Genomic DNA, 21016 nt, shown 5'->3' on the forward strand with positions numbered 1-21016 from the left:
ATAATATCTTTTCACTATAAGTGAAAACAAACCAAAGCCACGTTCTTTCTCGTCAAAAATGTTTTTTACAATGGCGGCCACGCGTCAGCGTTCCATTGATACCCCTTTTTTGTTTCTTATTTTGATAATCTCAGTACAGAGTACTAAAAAAACCGACCTCAAAAATACGTGGAATTACGTCTATTTGCTAAGTTTTATTGAAATATCCCCTAGTTCGCCACTATACAGGACTTGACGCTGGAGATAATAAAAATAGGTTCTCACTACGACATTACTCAAAGTATATTGAGAGAAAAACGCCTTGAATGGAAGAAATAGCAAAATCAACCATTAAAGTAATTGCTCCTAAATTAAAGTTAGGCGCTATTTATAAAAATGAATCTTCATGCGTGAACAGCCACCCTTCGAGGTGGATGATTTTCTTCAAAATGAAATGGGACTACTATGGAAGTACCCCTTTTCCAACAAAAAAAGAATCATGAAAATCGGTTCACAAATACCGGAGTTATCGCGTAACATACATACAAAAAAAAGAACATATAGTCGAACTGAGAACCTCCTCCTTTTTTGAAGTCGGTTAATAAAACTAACTGTTAATGAAGCAAAGTAAGTTATTTAAAAAATGAACTTAAATTAATGTCACTATTCGCTAACACTTGTTTGAGGTTCGGTAATTGGTTGTGTGGTGTATTATTGTTACGTTATTGCTGGTTCTGTTATTGTTACGAAAATAAATATATTTTAAATAAGTATAATGGTAATTCCCTCGCCAAAGTTAAAACTTTGTACGTTTAATTATGTAAATTCTGTGTATATAACAATTTTTACCCAACAACAAAAACGCCCCTTTCACCGCAACTTCTAACAATAGAAGTAAACAAACTAGTTTACAAAAGGTTATCCTAACCCCTTATTTTCGTTCCCTTCTCCATTATGCCCTTTCTTTACGCGCCACTATCATTGCATTGTGTACGGACAGTTTTGTACAAAAACACCTAAAATTCCCTAACATTCCATCCATATTACATTGCTTCTTAATTTAATAGCTTTAAGTATAATCATCAAATGATAACAAAAATGTACATTAGCCAAATTTGAAATATAGAATATCTCCGGAAAATAATATTTCTGTCTTTTTCTTACAAATTAATGATGGAAAAAGATAGAGTATGTTTACTTGTAATTGAAAGTTTATTGAATACGGATATTATCATTTATTATGTGCTGTTTTTTGCGTATCATATTATAAGGACTAAAGTGGGTACATGAAAGAAACTAATATCCTAATGGATATCACGTTTCTGTTACTAAGCTAGTACTATAGGCGCTATTATTTCTGTAAAACCGCCATTTTATTAGCAGGCAACTCCATGGCTACTCCTTCTCATTATTCATTGTCACATTTGAGGTAGTTGGTACGTACTATTTTGTTACTAAATGTAATTAGTGAGTGTACTGTTAACGCGCTAACTATAGGTACCATAGTTAGTCAAAGAAAGTTAAAGTCAACACAGTTTCTTAAAACTATGTATAAAAACAAAAGACATTTTGGGCCCCGAAAAACATTAAAAGGTGCTCAGACGCAAGAAAAACAACGCTCGGAACATTAACCACGGAATGAATATCATTTGTGTGTACATTGGAGTCCATCCAAATTGCGAACCCATTGGCTTCGGTTCGAGGAAGAAAATGCTCACCATTATTAAATTTAAAATATCTATCATTTCAAATATTATTTTTGAAATAAGTACTCAGATATTATCAGAAAAGTAGTTCTCGCATAAAGGTGCGGAATAGAACAAACGGAGCGACTTCTTTTGGTGTTGTAGGCAAGATCCTTTTTTTTTAGCAGTTAAGAAGGTGTTTCTTTAATTATAAAATTAATTATTATAACGCCAAACCTTATTGCGATAGTCCCAGTATCACAACACACAATACACACAACATATATTAGATCTCATAAAATGTGACCTTAATTAATCAGTAAACGCCTGCGAAAAAACATGAGCAAATACATCTAAATACATAAATGTTATTCCCTATAATATGCGTTTCAATCGATGACGTGTACGGTAATATCGTCATATGTTACCATCTTTCAAAAGTTCAAAGTACCTCCAGCCAAACCTCTCGATCCATTATCAGGTCAGTGAAGGCGCACGTTCACGTCTGTGCTAATATTCGGCGGCCATAAAAATAAGTTATATCTACGATCGTTGTCGGCCAGATTTATCTGTTACATTAGCCTGCGATGAAACTGCTTTATGTGTCCTTATTTGCCGATAGTGCTTTGATAGCGTATTGTAAATGGTTCGTGACGGTTTATGTTAAATTGCGATTTTACTGTCTATTTCTTGGTAAACACGCCTAAGTACAGAGAATTCCCAGGACAATTCGTTCATAAACCGCGAAAAGATCAAATCAAATTTGTAAATTCCTATTTCTCCCAATTGCTTACAAATATTATAAAGGCAGTTTTACAAATATGGACATAAATAGTATTGTAATGGGAGACCGGTGTCCACGCTAGCAAAAATCTGTGTAATGACTAATGAAACACCAGGCGCCATCATACGGATATGACAGTAAAATTGTACGTAAATACACAAGCAAACTATTATATATCACAAAGTCTTAATAAATGAGGGGCGTGTGTATGTTTATATGTGTATGTGAATGCGAGATAATAGTGACTTTAAAATATTTCGTGGTTTAGAGATGAGCACTTTGAACAGGAATGGCGATGGTAATTATATCTTCGGGCCGGACACTTATTTGATGTTAGATTTTAAAACAATGGTCGTCGTGGGTTATATTTTTGTGTTTGCATAATGGTATTTCGCCAGTAAATATTGTAATAATAAATAAAATAGTGTAATCCATTCCGGACTGATATGAGAAGTAGATTTGCAGACAAAGGTAGCATCCGGACAGGCTAAGGCAATTGCAGAACATGGTTTGAAAAATAAAATAAATATGATAATTAAGTAGTAGAGCTAACATCTCAAAAATACTTTTGATAAAAGTATAAACTACATAAAAAAATTATTTGCGGTTCTGTATAATGCTATATGGATACAGGAAAGGCCTGCATATGCAAAAATTTGATGTTTTGAGAATGGCCGATTATACACTTGACGCCGTTGTCTCACTACCTCTGCATGTGTGTTTATATGTCTGCCTATGTGTAGCTTTCCAAAGGAATGACCCGAACGATTGCCGTTGTTAGTTAGAAAGCTACGTTGTTAGAGGCGATCCTTCCCTGATGTGTCTGCGGGATCCCACGGCGCCCACAACTCCTGATCAAGAGGGTTTTAGGTAGTGGGTACGTCCTCCACCTGAAGAGTTAGTCCCACGTAACCCTTGAGTCTCCCCGGGTTCGAGGGTATGCATAAAGCGTTCCCCCTCAAAAATAAAAAGAAACAAGAGGTGCTTAGCTTTATTTGCTGGTAATTGGTGCACTACGAAGCTTTTGCAGCTGGAAACTTCCAGGTTGCTCTCAGCTCCGACATATTATATTGTTTGACTGCACTATTATAGCTAGACACTTAAAATTTGGATTTCAGTTATTAGTTTCGACAGTATATGCTACCACGTTTGATGACCAGCTCAGTAAAATATGAATCTAGGGTGCTATTACTATTCTGTTCCACAGCTGGGCAAATTCTTTCCCCTCTTTTTCCACGGAAGAACATCTAGCCGTAGTCCTTTAAAAAAGTCTAATTCATCTAGCCATCGCCAATGTAGTCTACCGCGTCTCTTTTTTGAGTTGTGGGGCTACGACTCCATGGTTATCTTGACCCGCAACTCGCTCGGAATGCCCAGCCCGGTTCCTTTTTTCGTGGAGAAATCCTCCTAGGATAGACGTCTACCGGCTAAAACCCATCTGGTAGGAGCTCTTCAACTTGGCCGCCATCAGAGTTACTTCGTCAATGTGGATTTGTGAGCGCAGCGTGCTGTTCCTTTAAAGCTAAAATGCAATGTAATATTAATATTAGGGGTTAAAGTATGAAATTGCCGTTTTATTGCAATAGGTTCTTTGAATTTTCATAGAATCTTCATGGTTTGAGGTTTTCGAATGAAACTTTTTTCAAATGGTTTCTGTGATTTTTTTTTTTTTAAATTTGAAACATTTGAATATTGACTTTCAATTGTTTTTGTTATTCAATTTAGACAAGAAAGATGGATACTGCGAAAATTCGAGTGATTTTTGAATACGAGTTCCGACGCGGAACTAACGCGGCAGAAACAGCCCGCAATATCAATGCTGCGTTTGGAGAGGGGTCTACTAATGAACGCACCGTGCGATTTTGGTTTAAACGCTTTCGTGATGGAAATTTCGACTTAAAGAACGAGGCACGAGGAAGACCGCCCACACAGGTGAATAACGATGAATTAAGAGAGATAGTGGAAGCCGATCCTAGTCAAACTACCCAGGAATGAGCGGCATGGTTAAACGTTACCTTACCCACAATATTGACTCACTTGCGTCAAATCAATAAAATAAAAAAATACGAAAAATGGGTGCCTCATGATTTGACTGATCTGCAGAAAGAAACGCGTGTTGAAACTTGTGTTGCCTTGTTGAACCGGTACAGAAATGAAGGAATATTGGATCGAATTGTAACATGTGATGAAAAGTGGATTCTTTATGATAACAGGAAAAGAAAAATGCAATGGCTGACCCCAGGTCAAATGCCACAACAGTGTCCTAAAGCAAAACTTACCAATAAAAAGGTAATGGTAACTGTTTGGTGGTCTCAGCATGGTGTTATTCACTATAATTTTCTCCGATCTGGTCAAGCAATAACGGCAGATGTCTATTGTGCCGAACTCCGAACCATGTTGACAAAACTAGCAGTAAAACAGCCCCGACTCATGAATCGATCTTCACCATTATTGCTCCACGACAACGCGAGACCTCACACAGCACGAGAAACCATTTAGACCCTTCAGGAACTGCAGTTAGAAACCATTCGTCATCCTCCGTATTCACCAGACCTTGCTCCAACGGACTACCATTTTTTTCGTGATTTGGACAATTATCTACGTGACAAGAAGTTTTCTTCCCAGGAGGCAGTACAAAATGCTTTCACACAGTTTGTGCAGTCTAGATCGTCGGAGTTCTATCGCAAAGGCATTAATAACCTTCCCATTAGATGGCAGCAATGTATAGATAATAATGGCAACTATTAAGATTAAATAAATTTGTTAAAAATTTAAAAAATAAACAATTTAGATTTTCAGTACAAATCGGCAATTTCATACTTTAACCCCTATTACTACGTACTTGTAATATTAAATAAAATCACTCCACGTTCTTTACAAAGTTCTTTATAGTGTTCAATTCCATATAAGATCTCGTTTCAAAAGAATTCAATTTAATCAAAACTTGTATGAAAACTATAAGCACGATATTTCGTGTCAGCGTTCTCGGAAAGTAAAGCAGTGTGCGAGTTTTCATTACTTAAACTTCTCATTAAGGCGAAGAGAGTCGCATTTATTTAAGGCTATAAACAACTGTAACGTTTACAAAAAGTTGTCATTAATTAGATGACGCTAGAGTCTAAATTCGAGAAAAATAAATAATGACACCATTGACACTGTAATTGATTGCAGGTTTTAATTTGTTGTTTCTTTATTAAGTAATTTAAGTAAGAAAATGAAACTATATTTTTCGGATATAAATCGCGTAATTTTATTTTGTCAAAGAAACCTACGTTTCGGATCTTTTACGGGTCCCGTGCCTGTTTAACTGCCTCTGTGGCCGAAGGGTTACCATGCTGATGCTGGTCAACCACGCAGGGGTCCGATTCCTGAGCCGGGAGAGATATTTGTATGGCCTAAATTTATTTCTCTCGTGAGTTTGAGAGTAATTTGTATTTGTCTTTGTGTGTGTCCATAGCACCAGCAATACCGGCAATACAGCAATACAGCATTCCCTTTGAATGTGTGCGTTAAAAAATCTAATATTAATGGAAACCCTACTTTGTTAGATATAAACGTTGGTTAGTTTGAAAAAAGAAAAAAAAAACAAATATAGACGATTCAGATTCGAAAAATTAGTTTTATTTCCTACGTGTCTCAATCACTACTACCTAAGAATTCGGAATTTGTAAGTAAATTATTTTGTATAATACACGTAGTAGCTCTGTGGTGGCATGTGTCTTTGACTTCTACTGTATTATAATAAGGAATGTGACAATATATTTTTTTATAAACATTGAATGTACAGGGCAAGAAAATAGTTTTAAGTCAGAGAAAGGGAGTTTAAGTTTACGTTGATAACGATTATTACGTCGTATTAATTTGAATGGAGTATATAAATCTGTATATTTTTTACCGAATTTACAGGCTTATGAATTGAATAAGCACGTTAGAGTAAGTAACTATATTGAGTTCTGTTTCCGTTTTGATAACATAGATCCGTTTGAACAACAAAAATTTGTTAGTAGTTGCAGCAATTACCTCACAGTATAAAACCATAGGCCAGTTGCAACTGAGCAAATGCATAATAAGCTGGGAGAGCCGTTTTTTGGTTAGTAACACTCTTCAATTGTATAAAAACGTAATGAAGGAAGACAAACGGTTCGAAAGTTTTTGAATATAGGGTTTCCAATGTAAGTCGACTTTCGATATCGATACTCAACATTGTATCTACATTTCGCCGAATCTACAATTTCTAATTTATTTAATTTGTATTGATATTTTGATACATCCAATAAACACTACGCCAACTTTATTTTTTGGTAATTTTCTGTTATTTTTGTAAACAGCCGTACTCTTTTCCTAATATTATGCTCCGAGTCCGGTACCGCATCTTTAGTGTGTTAACACATGTACTAGATTAAATTATGGAGACGTCATTAACAAACAGCACACTGTCAAAAGGTATTGACTGACCTATGAAATAAAGATTATTTTGAATTTGAATTTTGAATTTGAATTTGAATCATTTTTACCCAGCCGCCCATCTTCTGGGAGAAAAATGACCGCAAAGGGCAGAAACTTCACATGCATGGCGGCCATCTTGGAAAATGGCGGAATCGAAATTTTGAGAGATTCATATTGCAGGACCCCATTCACGGCCGCGTGCCAAATTTCAGCCGGATCGGAGCACTTTTTTTAGGCCCCCATTTTGAGTCGGCCATTTTGAAAAAATTTTTCACCGACAGTTGACCCCGCCGTTATCTATGACATTTGGTCGAGGACCCCCCGCCTATCTCCAATACTCGCCGAGCTATAGGGCTCTGAAATTTGTATGGCGGCCATCTTGTTTATTCGAATTTTGATTTTTTTTCACTTCCGGTAGAATCTAACCAAGATGGCGGCCATTTTTAGTTCGACGACTCTACCGGTAGGTGTTATACTTTGGCCTCGCAGCCGGGGTCCTACCGGATGCAGTCCATTTTTCGAAGGTTTCGGATTTTTCTGGTACTCACCGGACCCATCCGACTACGACTCCCGTACATCATTTTTACATACCGCGATTCCTTCTGGGATAATATAATATAATAATAATAATGGCGTTACTGCTAAAAAGTCGTTGAAAGCCAAATACAAAGATCCGACAAATAAGCACATACAAAACTTCGTGAGGTGCGCTGGTTCGTTCCGTGGCTTAGTTGGCATAGCGTCTGACACGGTTTGCTAGAAGATGTATTAATAATTATAACAAAACTAGTGGAGTAATTTCAAAAAAAATAACTGAATATCATGGTGGTGAAACATCCTAACGTTGAATAAATTTACAAGACCTTATGGCAAACCTGTGTCAATAGGAAATCAAGACAAATTAATGAAAAAATTACAATCGTCTATTTTTTATTTTCAAATTAGTCCTAAAATAAAAAAGTAATGTAGTATTTTAAGAAAATACAACATTAATGTGGGGATTTCAAAAGTATTCTGCTAAATGTGCCGGTGTGTGTATTTGTGCCGTTTTATTCTTTGGGAACTAAATGTGTTTGTTTTGGGAATAAAATACGACTGTGTTTTCACGCGTAATCTCAGGCCACAAAGGGTTTAAGTTAATGTACATTTTACGTGCCAATAATGCTGCTGTTTTTTAAGAATATTTCGAATCTGATCAAGATAACGTTCTCTGCCCTAATTTCCATTCACTTTTGCTCTATAATTTTCATACATCATCCAACTGGAGACTGGTGTGACTGAAGAAATTGAAAGAGGTTTGTTAGAGCGACGCTACAAGATGCGTTATGTCAGTGTTGCAACGACGCCTGAGCGATGACGCTACGTTGTGTTGTATTAGAATTATATGCCACGTGGTGCGTTTAACTGGAGCGTAGCGTCGGAACGCGTCCGCATCGGCGAGAAGTCAGGAGACGAAGCGGAAAGGGATGCTGTGATGCGTAAGTAAGCGGCGTTACGTCGCGACGCCATATTCCTCGTGTGGCACTCGGTACGTTAAAATCATAGTGTTGTGCGATACAACCCGCCGGCAGCGCCCGTGTGGCATCGCTTTTACGGTGCTAACAAGAGACCTAGGTTCATGGTCTCTTTCTACCCCCGTGGGAGACAACCGTGATTGTATGTATGTATGTAAAAGATACTTTTCCGTTGCCACAATTTACATCGGTGGTCTTTGTCGATAATAACATTAATAATATATTTTTATTTAGAAAACAGTTAAGATTTTTTTGACAAGAAATCCTAGAAATTCAGTCTAATCAGTAATTTTCAGAGGCTTTGATGATAAAATGTAAGAAACAATAACAACCAAAAACAAAATCGGCTTTACTGAAAATTCTATAGCAATAATAAATTCTAGAGCACATCTCAATCAGCGCGAATCAATTGGGACAATAGAAATAAGCCGGATTATTAAAATTCTGCGCGAGTCGCGCACATGATGCGGGCGATTTATCCCTCTACAAATCAGTCGGGTTATAGCCGCAATCTCTCAGCTTCGTTTCGTAAGACACAGATAGGCTCCCTGGAAGACACGTTAGCATCATCGTAAAGGTCCGTCAAGGCTTGCACCCATAATAATAACGTGACGATATTCGAAAAGCATACTATTTCATGCGAGCTTTGCTGCGTTCGGGTTTGGAAGGGAGAGGGTGCTGGGCAAATTACTGGCACGTGGGACTTGTCAAGTTTGTGTCTCAACGTGATGAGTGCAGTGGCAATACCCCCCTTTTTTTCGCGATAAATATGAGTGGCACTGCAATTGTTGTGACGGCGGAGACCACCGTGCATCGCAGAGACGGTTGTGACGTGGTATGGTGCAATTAAACGACCTCGCTTATAAACAGTGTGTGAGTAAGAAAAACAGATTATCCCTGGATGTGGAATACGCACTCAAAGGATATATCAGTGTTAATTATTAATGTAAGCTAAGAGTTACTAACACATTTGGGTGACCTACTATATTGTCTGAAATATAATCAAATAAAAATCATGTCCCGGTAGAAGATTCTCAGAAGAATCGGTTGCACCTTGCCTAAGCCGGCTCAATGCTCAATGGATCGGCACTAAACATTGAGTCGGCTCAATGTTGTGAGGAACGATATTAATAAGTTCCATTAACATCTAAGTGGTGAAAGCAGAATCATATAAAATTTATAATAACAGCTTCAGCTTTACCGCGAGATGGTAGTTTTAATTTGCTCCTTTGGCTTACGAGATAATAAGGTTGAATATATTTAACCTATTAGTGTAATTTCCATAACTGACCTTTATAGTAAGTTTTAATTATGGTTAGGTTCTTCGAGTGAGCAGAAATGACATGGGTAGGTATCTATTTGTAGTATTAGCGCAACGCGTCCAGGCTTAGGAGACTTAAGAGTTTATCTTTCACGGGCGGCATGCCGTTTGCATCTCCTGCACACAGGCAGTGTTTGCACTATTGTATTCTATTGGCTTATTCTAAAAGTGGATTTTTTGATTGCTTGCATATTTGAATACCCTTAGTAAAAAAGCAAAGTGCTGTATTAATCTACTGGCCACATTAACTCATTTCTTTTAAAACATAGGATTTATCTGACGTTTTGAACATTACATCTTGCTGCATGCAACCTTCACCTGCCTAGCACTGGGTTAGGCTGAGACCGTGAACTTCCACTCACTACACTCCTGATAAATATTTTTCGCTTTATCCACTCGCATCAGTCTCTTCATGAATGCCCGTTTATTCAAGAATAATTTTTAATTCGAACTTGGAACTATTTTGGAGATCCAGTTTGATGAGATGTACTAGGTCCATCTCTCCCCACGTTTTCACCACACATTTGTTCTGTACATTAACAATTTACTAACACCCATCCTTTCTATACAATCAAACCATTGAAGCATTTCCTTGACTACCCTGGCCACTATAGCATGTTTCACACCACAACGCTTGAGTCAATGTTTGATACTTGTACCCAAATACATTAAAATAATGTAATTCGTCGGTGTTTTGTACAAAGAGCGAAAGCGCCATTTTGAAAGTTTTAAGGACTGTTTTAAAATATGCGTGAGACTTCTGTCACATTGTTATTGTAAAAATAAAATTGTGAAAGAAGTAGACTACCTTAGTTTGTGTTATTCACACACTGTAAAAGTCATTACTGTAAAGAAGACATTACTGTAAAGGTCATCTCGACTCCACCGGCTAAGATAGAAATTTGATAATCCATTGCCTTTGTAAATGAGTAAGGGAGCATTAATTATTTCTGTTACATGAACTTTAGTTCGCGCATTAAGAAGATTGCGCTTACTTGGAAGATCTCTTGCAATAATGTATCAGTAAGGGAGTGATTGATGTGCCTCACATTAAGTTTAATGTTCTATGTCATTTTTATAGGACGTAAAAATTTGCTCTCTTAAGGTTGTGTGTATATATATAATTTTATGTAATGTATGTGCATAAATAGGATGGCTTTATATCATCTGCGAACTCAATAAATTATGCCTTCGACGGTATACAACAACAACGGGTGAGCGTCATAAGAAATTATATGTTAAAATTTTGTTTGAAAGAGTTTGATCAATTCATTTAAACTTTTTTGCAGACAACATAGCATAGTTACAAGGTACAAATCGTCTGCTTAAAGGTAAAACCACATAAGTGACATTTTCCACAAAAAAATCTTTAAATGATGTACCTGTTGTAAAAAAATCATAACCGTTCTGCAGATAAAATTCTTATAATAAGTTTATAGCTTTTTTGTTATTGAGTTTCACGTGCAGAAAGATAGTGATTTTCCTACCATAGCCAAATAAATTAAAGACTTTTTGTTTAAAATATAAATAAGGTATTCCCTACCAGGCATCATTGGGTCAATCTGAAAGAAAAAAGTTAGATCAGTTCTATCCATAGAACAAAAATAACAAGAGACTATAAGCCACAATTGGATCGTTATTATATAGCCCTTAAATTAAAAAAAAAACTCTATACAAAACAGTAAATTCAATGAGATCAAATACGATTCTACTGGTAAGTAGTTGAGGAATTGGGTTAGCCTGCACGCTGTCCTGGGGATCTACTTTCGCTCTCCGATCGACATCCGTCCCAAACAATATCATCAGTCAAGTAAGTAATACTCAACCAGTTAAAAGGAAAATATATTATATTATTTCATTTTAACATTATAATAATATTGTGAAGGAATTATTGTTTACAGGAACAGAAAAAAACAGTGCTTTCTGAACCACTCAATACGAAGGCAATTTAAACATTAATTTCTGTGAACACCACAAGAATATCTTTATTTGCGCTGTTTTTTTTTGTTATTTTAAACGACTAGAAGTCGCGACGTTGGTTCTTCACTCCATTAAAAAGCCCTTTTTAGCAGATTTCAAGGAAAAGGAGGAGGTTATACGTTCGGCTGTATGTATGATTTACGTATGTTTTGCGATTTCTCCGTCAATTGTAGAACGATTTTGAAAATTCTTTTTTGTTTGAAAAGGTGCACTGTCGTGGTGGTCCCATTGCCACCAAGGCAGAATCTGGTAAGGGAATCCATGGAAATCGTAGGAAATCCTCAAATTTTATAGGCATGTCCGTGTATTCACCAATTTCTTCATCAATTGTGCACCGATTTTGAAAATTGTTTTTTGTTTCAAATAGTATACTCTTGAGGTGGTCACTGATGCTGTTCCTGGTTTGTTTGTTGTCCACAAATTACTAATACATTCTTTTTTTTCTGCAATTAAAAGTCCACTTTTCACTTGACTCAATACATGTACTCAACCTTAGAGGATGAAAAAAAATAGTAATCAACAAATCTCCGACACCATGACAACCCGAAAAGAAAATGTACAAAGGAGTCCGTAACAGTCCCATTGTCACCAAGAAGTCAGATTCTGATGTCAGGATCCCATGGAAATAAAAAAAATGTTTGAGGATTTTTAAATGTAAATGTCATTTGTAAATTTTACGGTAGAGCAATTTGAGATTTTGATTTCAAATTCCAGAAACAACTAGCTATGTATGACTGATTTATAGCATTTACAAAATAGTGTAACTATTAAGTAGTAATTTACTTTATAACTCAATGGCTCTTTCACTAAGCTTACAGAATTACCGGGGAATTAAAATGAAGCCCATGCACTTAGCACATTTGAGTAGACACGTGTAGCGCTTAATACTTTAGGTAATTAAAAATTATCCTATAGTATGTAATTATTACATTTGTGCTCGTAACACTCAAGCACTAAAATCACTTAACGTTGTTGTGTACAAATTTTTATCAACATTCTCAGCATAATGTGAGTTTAGTATCTTTGTGGTATTTTCTGGAAATAAAATCAGTTACTTTAAAAACGTAGGTCATTCCTTAAAAAAACAAGAACGCTTCAATTATTGGAGTCTTGTTTTGAGCTCAGTTAGTTTAGTTGGCGTGACGTTTTTACGAGAAAGAGACAACATATTGGAGTTCTGATGAATGGGAACGATGCAGGGTGATAGTTAATACGTTTGGCACCGATAAAACAAAAAATTAGAAATTATGCACTTAGTTCAAGTGTGCGCTAGACCATCGATATCTGAAAGCAAAGATTGAAAAAGGTAACACGCTAAAAGTATAATTGTTAATGGAAATGTTTTCGTTTGTTTCGAACAAATCGAGACCCATGGAAAAAAGGGGGAGAGGGGAGTTTTTGACCAGCTGTGGGACACAACTTATAATTGATAAATAATAGATGAGACTTTTGTAGCATTTTGTCGCGTTGCTTTTTTATAAACAAAATTAAATCTTTTATAATTTATTTTTTTAAGATTTTAAGTGACAGAAGCAAGGAACACGTCATGCGCTTGGTGGTACGTGGTACGCCTGTCCTGCCGGCACTGTCACTCGGAGCTTTAAATCGCCATCGCGCCTGTCACGCAATTCACTGTATTTGTTTTTATAAAACTGTATTTGCTAAAGAGTCGTTGAAAAACCAAATACAAAGACACAACAACAAGTACATAGAAAAACTTTGTGAGGTCCGCTGGTACGTTCCGTGCCTTAGTTGGTATAGCGTCTGCTACGGTATGCTAGACGTCGGTTCGAATCCGGCCGAATCGAGGAATTTTTTTGAGTGTTCGATCTTTGTATTAATAATTATAACAAACTAGTGGAAGTAATTTCACATAAAAAATAATTGAATATCAATTCAATAAAAAATTGTATATATGAACTGATATAAAATATATTCAATCTAGAAATTTGTCTGCGTTCGACGTTTCTCATATTTCTCAGATATTTCCAGTTCGCTTAACAGTTTCTACGTACCAGGAAGTCCAACTCGCAATTGGAAGATTTAAGAATGCGGGAATATATTCCGATTTTTCACGAGTTTTCACGTCAATTCATGTGACGTGAGCACTTCGACGTTAAGTCAGGGTTCACTGCATAATGGACATCCATTATTAACTTAATACCGTATATTCATAATGAACGACCTTGGCGAAGGTCTGATTGAAATAATACGGTAAATTTACATATATACCACACACGCCTGTTTCCCAATGAGGATGGAAACGATTTAAGAAGAAAGAGTTTCGTCCAGGGAAGTACTGCCTACCTATTACTGCCGTCATGAAGTAATATGAACATTACGTGCGTTCCCGTTTTAAAGTGTAAGGGTGCTAGTGAAATTACGGATACTTGGGAGTTGTCAACTTATGTCTCAGGGTTACTGGCGGAGTATCCCTCATATTTTTGCGGTTTAAAGTTCTGAGTGGCGCTCGAATCGATATTTACAGGCATGTCGTTTACCATCAGGCGTATGCTTTGTTTCATATTTATTTCATAAACGCTCGTGTATTCTACATAGGTATTTTTGACTTGACCTTTTTCAAGGTCAATCTTTCAGGCTCAATCTGGTTGAGATATGTACACAAGAGATCGACCTTTTCCTTAGTTTCCGTCTACATTCGCATTGAATCTTACTTAGTCGCTTTTTACATCACTTATTTAGGATCCTATTGCTGGGGGCATAAAATCACACCAAAGAAACTCGTATAACCGCTATTATGGTTCCAAATCTTGACCAAAACTGGAGTAAATAATAAAATTTACACTCAGCCGCCCTCCATGGTCGTTGGTGTCGTCCTTTCAGGGGCGATATATTTCGACGGTCCGTAATAGGGGCGATAAATAAAACATGCTGGACCGGCGACAATGACAGATCGCTTTTATAACCTCTTAGAGGGAAACAAAGGACCGTCGGGCCCTTTCTTCTTTGACTAAACAATATTTTCAAATCATAAATATGAATCTAGTTTTACGTCAGATATGGGCAATTTTACTCTGGTGTTTTCTCGGGTTTTTCCGTATGTCTTTTTAGGTAACACTTGAACCTGATTTAACTAAACTGCAGTTAAACACTCCGTTCAGATTGCCGGAAGCGCTTATAATTTCGCTGTACCTGGTTTACAACAAATAACCTTGGTTATGTATATAGAATGTGTACCATGGTGATGGTAGGTAGATATTACAGATATTGGGAAACTTGTTTGTAACATTTAGTAGCAATAGAGCTCTTTATAAGAGTTCGTCGAGGGAAGTATTGCTAACTTACCTTTTTTAACTATTACCAATAACTAAGGGTAACTGCTAATCTCCATAGTGAAGTCAACAAGTCGTGCGCTTGATGGTAAATGACACGCCTGTCCATAACAGTTGCAGTGCCACTTTAAATCGCAACGATCTGAGGAGCTCTGCCTTTGCGCCTATCGCCCTGACACATATGTTGAAAAGTCCGATGTGACTGTAACAGCACCCTTACCCTTCAAAACCGGAACGCAGTAATGCTTACATTACTGCTTATTAGCGGCAGAAATAGGTAAGGTGGCTGTACTTCCATGCTACTAGTATATGTGTGCATGTCAATATCAATAGCGCCATTTACCCATATTAGGAAGGAAGCGTTAATTTATAAATTAGCTTGTAACACACAATGCCATCATCATAATGCTTCCTTACTAATCTGAAAATCTTAAAACATGAATTTCCGCACCTATTTATATTATCTCCTATTGTTATGATCGAATATTATGTTTGTAAACTTACATTATCATTTATATTGCTAACCGTACTTACGCTATTTGGTTTACATTTTGCACTTTTTCTTTACATATACATAGTATTTAGAGCTCGGTATATGTATTTGCATGTGATGCACTTTGGTGGCATGGTTTACTGGGCTGCGATCGCTCACCATATGGTGCTGGCAGAAAACCAGCATTGTCTGACTTCTCTCGGTCTACAGTATTTATGCTGAGTCAGGGCCATTTCAACACAAACTGTAGTCATAAGTACATTAAAATTTTATCAGTTCTTATAGTATTTGTTTGTTTTTCTCGCAGTATGTGTTTTATATAAATGTGTATTAAATTAATAATGAATGTTCTATGTGCTTTTATATTATAATCTGTGAAGTGATTGGTAAACGTCTTGTTTCTGTTTGTATTTGTGCTGAATAAACGTGTTATCTATCTATCTATCCAATATGGGCAGATAACGTTAATCCTAAACAAAATAAAGGAATAGCCGGCATTATCTATAAAAATCTGTATAATAAGCGCCATCTAGTTGATTTGTTTGTTATTAGTGAGGGTAAGTTTGATAAATTGTAGTTCGTCAATTATTTGGTACACATCTTTTGTACCAATAGGTACTAAATACCCGACTATGCTGAATTGTGTCGCGATTAGCAAACCTCTTGTGTTGTTGGTCCATGCTTTTTTTTTATTATATTAAGTGACGGGACGAACAAATCGTACGTACGCCTGGTGGTGACACTCAGAGCTTTAGATCGCAAAAATCACAGGGGCCGCTCCGTCTGTCACCCTGAAACATAAGTTGTCAAGTCCCATGTGCCTGTAATTTTACCAGCACCCTTCTCTTCCAAATCGGAACGCAGTAATGCTTTTATTGCTGCTTGGCGGCATAAATAGGCGGCGGTACTTCCCTGGACGGCCTTTTATTTATTGTATTGATTGTGTCCCTTATTTTTTATGTTCCATTTTATAATCTTTTTACTAACTTTCACACATTCGCACACTATAGGTTTTCCTATTTTTATTTTGCTGTTGATGCACCGCATCGAGCTCTGCCCCAAAAGTGATAGCTGAAAACTAGGCTTTGCTTTTTGGCAAAACTCACGCTGAGCTAGGACCTTTTGGCTTGCTGCAGCACACACAAATTATCTCATTACGTAGGTATGCTATAGTATTTCATATACTTATTTAATGTATATTTTTTTTCATGTTTGTTTGTTTTCATTGTCATTTTTAGTTTCTGTTTTATGTCTGCTTTTTCTTTTAATTATTTTATATACGCTTGTGTGTGCTTGTGGGAAGACAACAAACGTTTTAATCTACTCGTATCTATCAATATTTATCAGCTTGTACGGTACTTTACAAGAAAACATGATAAGTAGCTGGGCAATTCTTACAAAATCTCGAAATTCTTGCCCTTTAGGTTTATAAAAAAAAGTATTCGATTGTTGTTGTAAAATTAATATTTATTAGCAATTATACTTCAATTGATAGTAATGCCTACATAAAATATTGTTTAATCTATTGAAATAAAAAATAATCATATAAAATGTCACCAAAATCATTCCCTCGCTATGTCCCAAACAAACAAATCCATAATCGAACACGTTTTGTACTTTAAATCAACACATTTATTAAAAATAACCTTTAAATTTTAAACATTCGATCAAATAGAAGGTGGTAAAAACACGGTAAACAATTTAAAAAATATATATATTATTCATGTTCCAACCAAAATAAATCATTCCTTCACACTTTTACCTTCATTCGTTTTGTGAACGTATTTTTAAGATTCGGTAAATGCATTTATAACTTTTGAAACGTAGCAGCGCTCTAAACGTTTCAAAATAGCGAAATTTAACTTGTGTGTGTAAAAATTTTCTACTACGAAAAGATTTAATTAAAATTCTGAAAGTTACATTTTTGACAGTCTCTCCCTCACATGATATAAAAAGAAGTTAAACATTTGATTTTATTCATTAATTATACACTTAGATGAGTTATTGGTAGCAGTAAGCCTACACAAAATATTAAATTCAAAAGTAAGTTTATATTGCTATTTTTCTTGGTTTATTTTAATTTCGTCATTCCCTCACCGTCATTCCCTCACCCTCAAATGTTCTGACTGTCCTATACTTTTTCTTAAAAGTCATTTATTTTGGGGATCACTATATCATCAAAAACTATTTACATAAGTACTATGAAATTTACAAAAAATAAATACAAAATCTTCCTAATATTTTTCATAAATATCGAAAACACGAATTTCTGAAATTCATGAATAGTTCTCATATCCCAGGTAATATCTAATCTAAAAAAGCACTCCAATAATCTAAATAACTAAATATTTAAGACCAGCTCACAAACGGTGTATAACAAAGCAGCAGTATGCAAATTTTAATGGACTCTTATCCCTGTACTGGACAAAACCAATTTGTTTTCAACGAGAAACAATAAAGTTTTTAATTTGTTATTGAAAACAATGTTTTGGGAATATTTAAGGTTTGGAAATTTTGACTTCAATTCAAAACTTTGTACCTGCTAGCCATTGACTTACAATTATATGGACGTCGGGTCCGCGCTAAAAAGTGTCCGAACTTATAGGGCGTTAAAATCGTATTCAGAGCGTCATTCACGCTTTAGTCTTCGTTTGTTTCTTCTGACCGCGAAGCAAGCAAAATTAGACAGTACTGCGATGACATTACAATTTAAATTCAACGTTTTAGCTTTTTCATATTCCTTTACATATCACTACGTTTAAATAGGTTGATTTGGGACATTTTTTTCGTGGTTTTTGTATTAGACCCGTCGTCCATTTGTTTGTAAGTCAATGCTGCTAGCAATTATTTTCAGTAACAATTATACGTTACAGTCACACACGGTTTCGATTGTAAATAACCGTCTCCCGTCAAACCTGTGAGTATTGAAATAAAACAGCTGTACAAACCCAGGCATGGGAGAAAACCGCTCCGTGGGTTTTTAGCCTTAGTAGGACGAGTTAAATTATGTGTGTTTTATAATTTGTAGGTACTAATTTGAAAGAAACCTGAATTTGAAAACGATTTTCAACCGACTTGAAAAAAAAGGAGGAGATTCTCAATTCGAATGTATGTCTTTTTGTGAGTATGTTACACGATAACTCCGGCTTGTGAACCGATTTTGACGATTCTTTTTTTTTTTGGAAAGTGGGTACCTCAGATGTGGTCCCATTTAAATGCTGGCAAACTTGGGGATGAATGACTTTTGAGGTCGATTTTTTAGTATACTCTGTTTTTTATCTTTTCATTTTGATTGATTCTGTTTGAGTAAGTGCATAGAGAACCAAACCAAACACATCACTGCCATAAACATAGCTATTATTAAATTTCAAAGTGAGTTAATTTGTTAGAGTTTTTGAGAGTTGTTAGTTAGTTTGTTATATTTAATTAAAAAATTGACTATAATTGTTTCGTTGTTGCACTTTTTATAGATGGACTTTCGAAACGGAATTAGCCAAATTATCTTTATTCTTAGGCAAATTATACTTGGAATCGTCAACTGTTTATTCCGAAGGCAATTTTCCCTGAAAAGAAAGAGCAAGAAACGCGAGAACTGCCCTTTTGAATTGCAAAATTTAAATACCATATCGATAACTTACGTCACTGTCTCGAGGCATGATGATGCCAAGATGGCACCCAAAAAGAATTCTCTAGTCTATTACCTTAACAATATATATATTATACAGATATCAAACGAATAATTTCATTACTAACTTAGGAATATTAATAGTAACATCTTTGTGTAATAACATAACTAAATTTAGTTAAGTAATGAACGAGTTCGTGCCCATTTCCGCTTATTACGAAGGATTCATTTGTCCTTTGTAGATATATACTTGTTTTACGGTCAATTAGTGTTCCTTCTTATAAATTTTCGTAAGATTGAGAGAGGACTTGGTTCTCAACCAAAAAGGAACCCGCGTGGCGGTAAAGCTAAGTACATTTATGAATGTTTTATAACAATACTTCTTACTAGCAGTGAAAAAAGTGACAAGTTCCTGTATTAGTCCAACATGGCAGACTATGGCGTAAACCCTCTCCTTAGAGGATCCGTGCCCAGATGTGAGTTGTTGGCGATGACAATTATGATGGTTATGATCGTCATCATTTTTAAAAACAAAACATTCGAACATAAGTTATATTTCGCATGAATTGTTGATCTAGTATAAGGCATTTGGCAAAATGCTTTAACTCCAGGTGAATGGGTCGCTTATAGAGATGGATGTATGTGAGTTCAATGGAAACACCATTCGAAATAAATGTGAAACCATAAAATTATATTCAAATTGTTTAATACTGAACAACGATTGTGTAAAAATTGTAACATTTAGAATAATTAAATGTTCAGTTAGAATTCAAATGAACCAACCATTCGATTTCGTCCGCCCCTAGTCACGATGGCAATTCGTGAGTCGAAGAAATTTTAATCTTTTATCAATTTTGCTTCATCTTGATCCCATAAGATGATTTCCGTATTTAAAATAGGATTAAATAATACTCGTGCAATGACAACTTTTTTAACGCACACACTGATCACCCCGCACTAGGGTAACCCTGTGTCGCGGTTGTCACACGGATAGGCAACCACAAATTATACCCAAATTCACGAGAGAAATAAATGTAGGCGATACAAATATTTCTACCGGCACGGGAATCGAACACGGCACTTTTCGTGCAGACCAGTATGGTAACCTTTCGGCCACAGAGGCAGTTAAACTTAATTAATGCTTAAATTTTATTGCACTAAACACATTTATAATCACAATTTACTCTAACAGTTATACTAGTATTACACTCGCATATCTATCAATAGGTTATTTTAGACTTTTTATGATGGTAAGAGACATATGCCTGTCCATGACAGTTGCAGTGCCACTAGGAGCTTTAAATCGCAAATATTATACCTGTAATTATATCAACACCTTTAGGCACATGTGACACTGTTCCGCGCCACGCAACGGTGTGCGGAGCTGCGTTTTGTAACGTTATACCAAAGTATCTCAGTTTGTATAGAAAACAAGCGCCGTACAACTCACCAACGACGCGTCTCGACGGGAGTGCGGGGCGCATGATCCGTCATTCCGCGTACTCCGGAGTGTGGTGCGGCGCAGTGTGATAATAGCTTTACCCTTCAAAACCGTAACGCAGTACTACTCACATTAGTACTTAGCGACAGAAATAGATAAGGCGGCAGTATTTCCCTGGACGAGCTCTTTCACAAGAAGCCCTACTGCTCAGCTACTAAAAAACAATTATATGTACAATTTACACTGTATTATTTACTTTATACTCAACAATATCCGCAGACTTCGTGGATTAATGAAGTCGTGACACCGGGAAAAACAGTGCCTTTCAAAGAGAAGACAAAATATAAACGTTTTAAAACAATTATAAAGTAGAACGACAGGGTAAATAGAGTATATTTGCAAGAAGTTTTATCCTTTTATATCCTCCATACTCCTCAAACACGCGCATTTAGCTG

This window comes from Hyposmocoma kahamanoa, unplaced genomic scaffold (assembly GCF_003589595.1).
Source record: "Hyposmocoma kahamanoa isolate Upper Pololo Valley unplaced genomic scaffold, ASM358959v1 122, whole genome shotgun sequence".
Lineage (NCBI taxonomy): Eukaryota > Metazoa > Arthropoda > Insecta > Lepidoptera > Cosmopterigidae > Hyposmocoma > Hyposmocoma kahamanoa.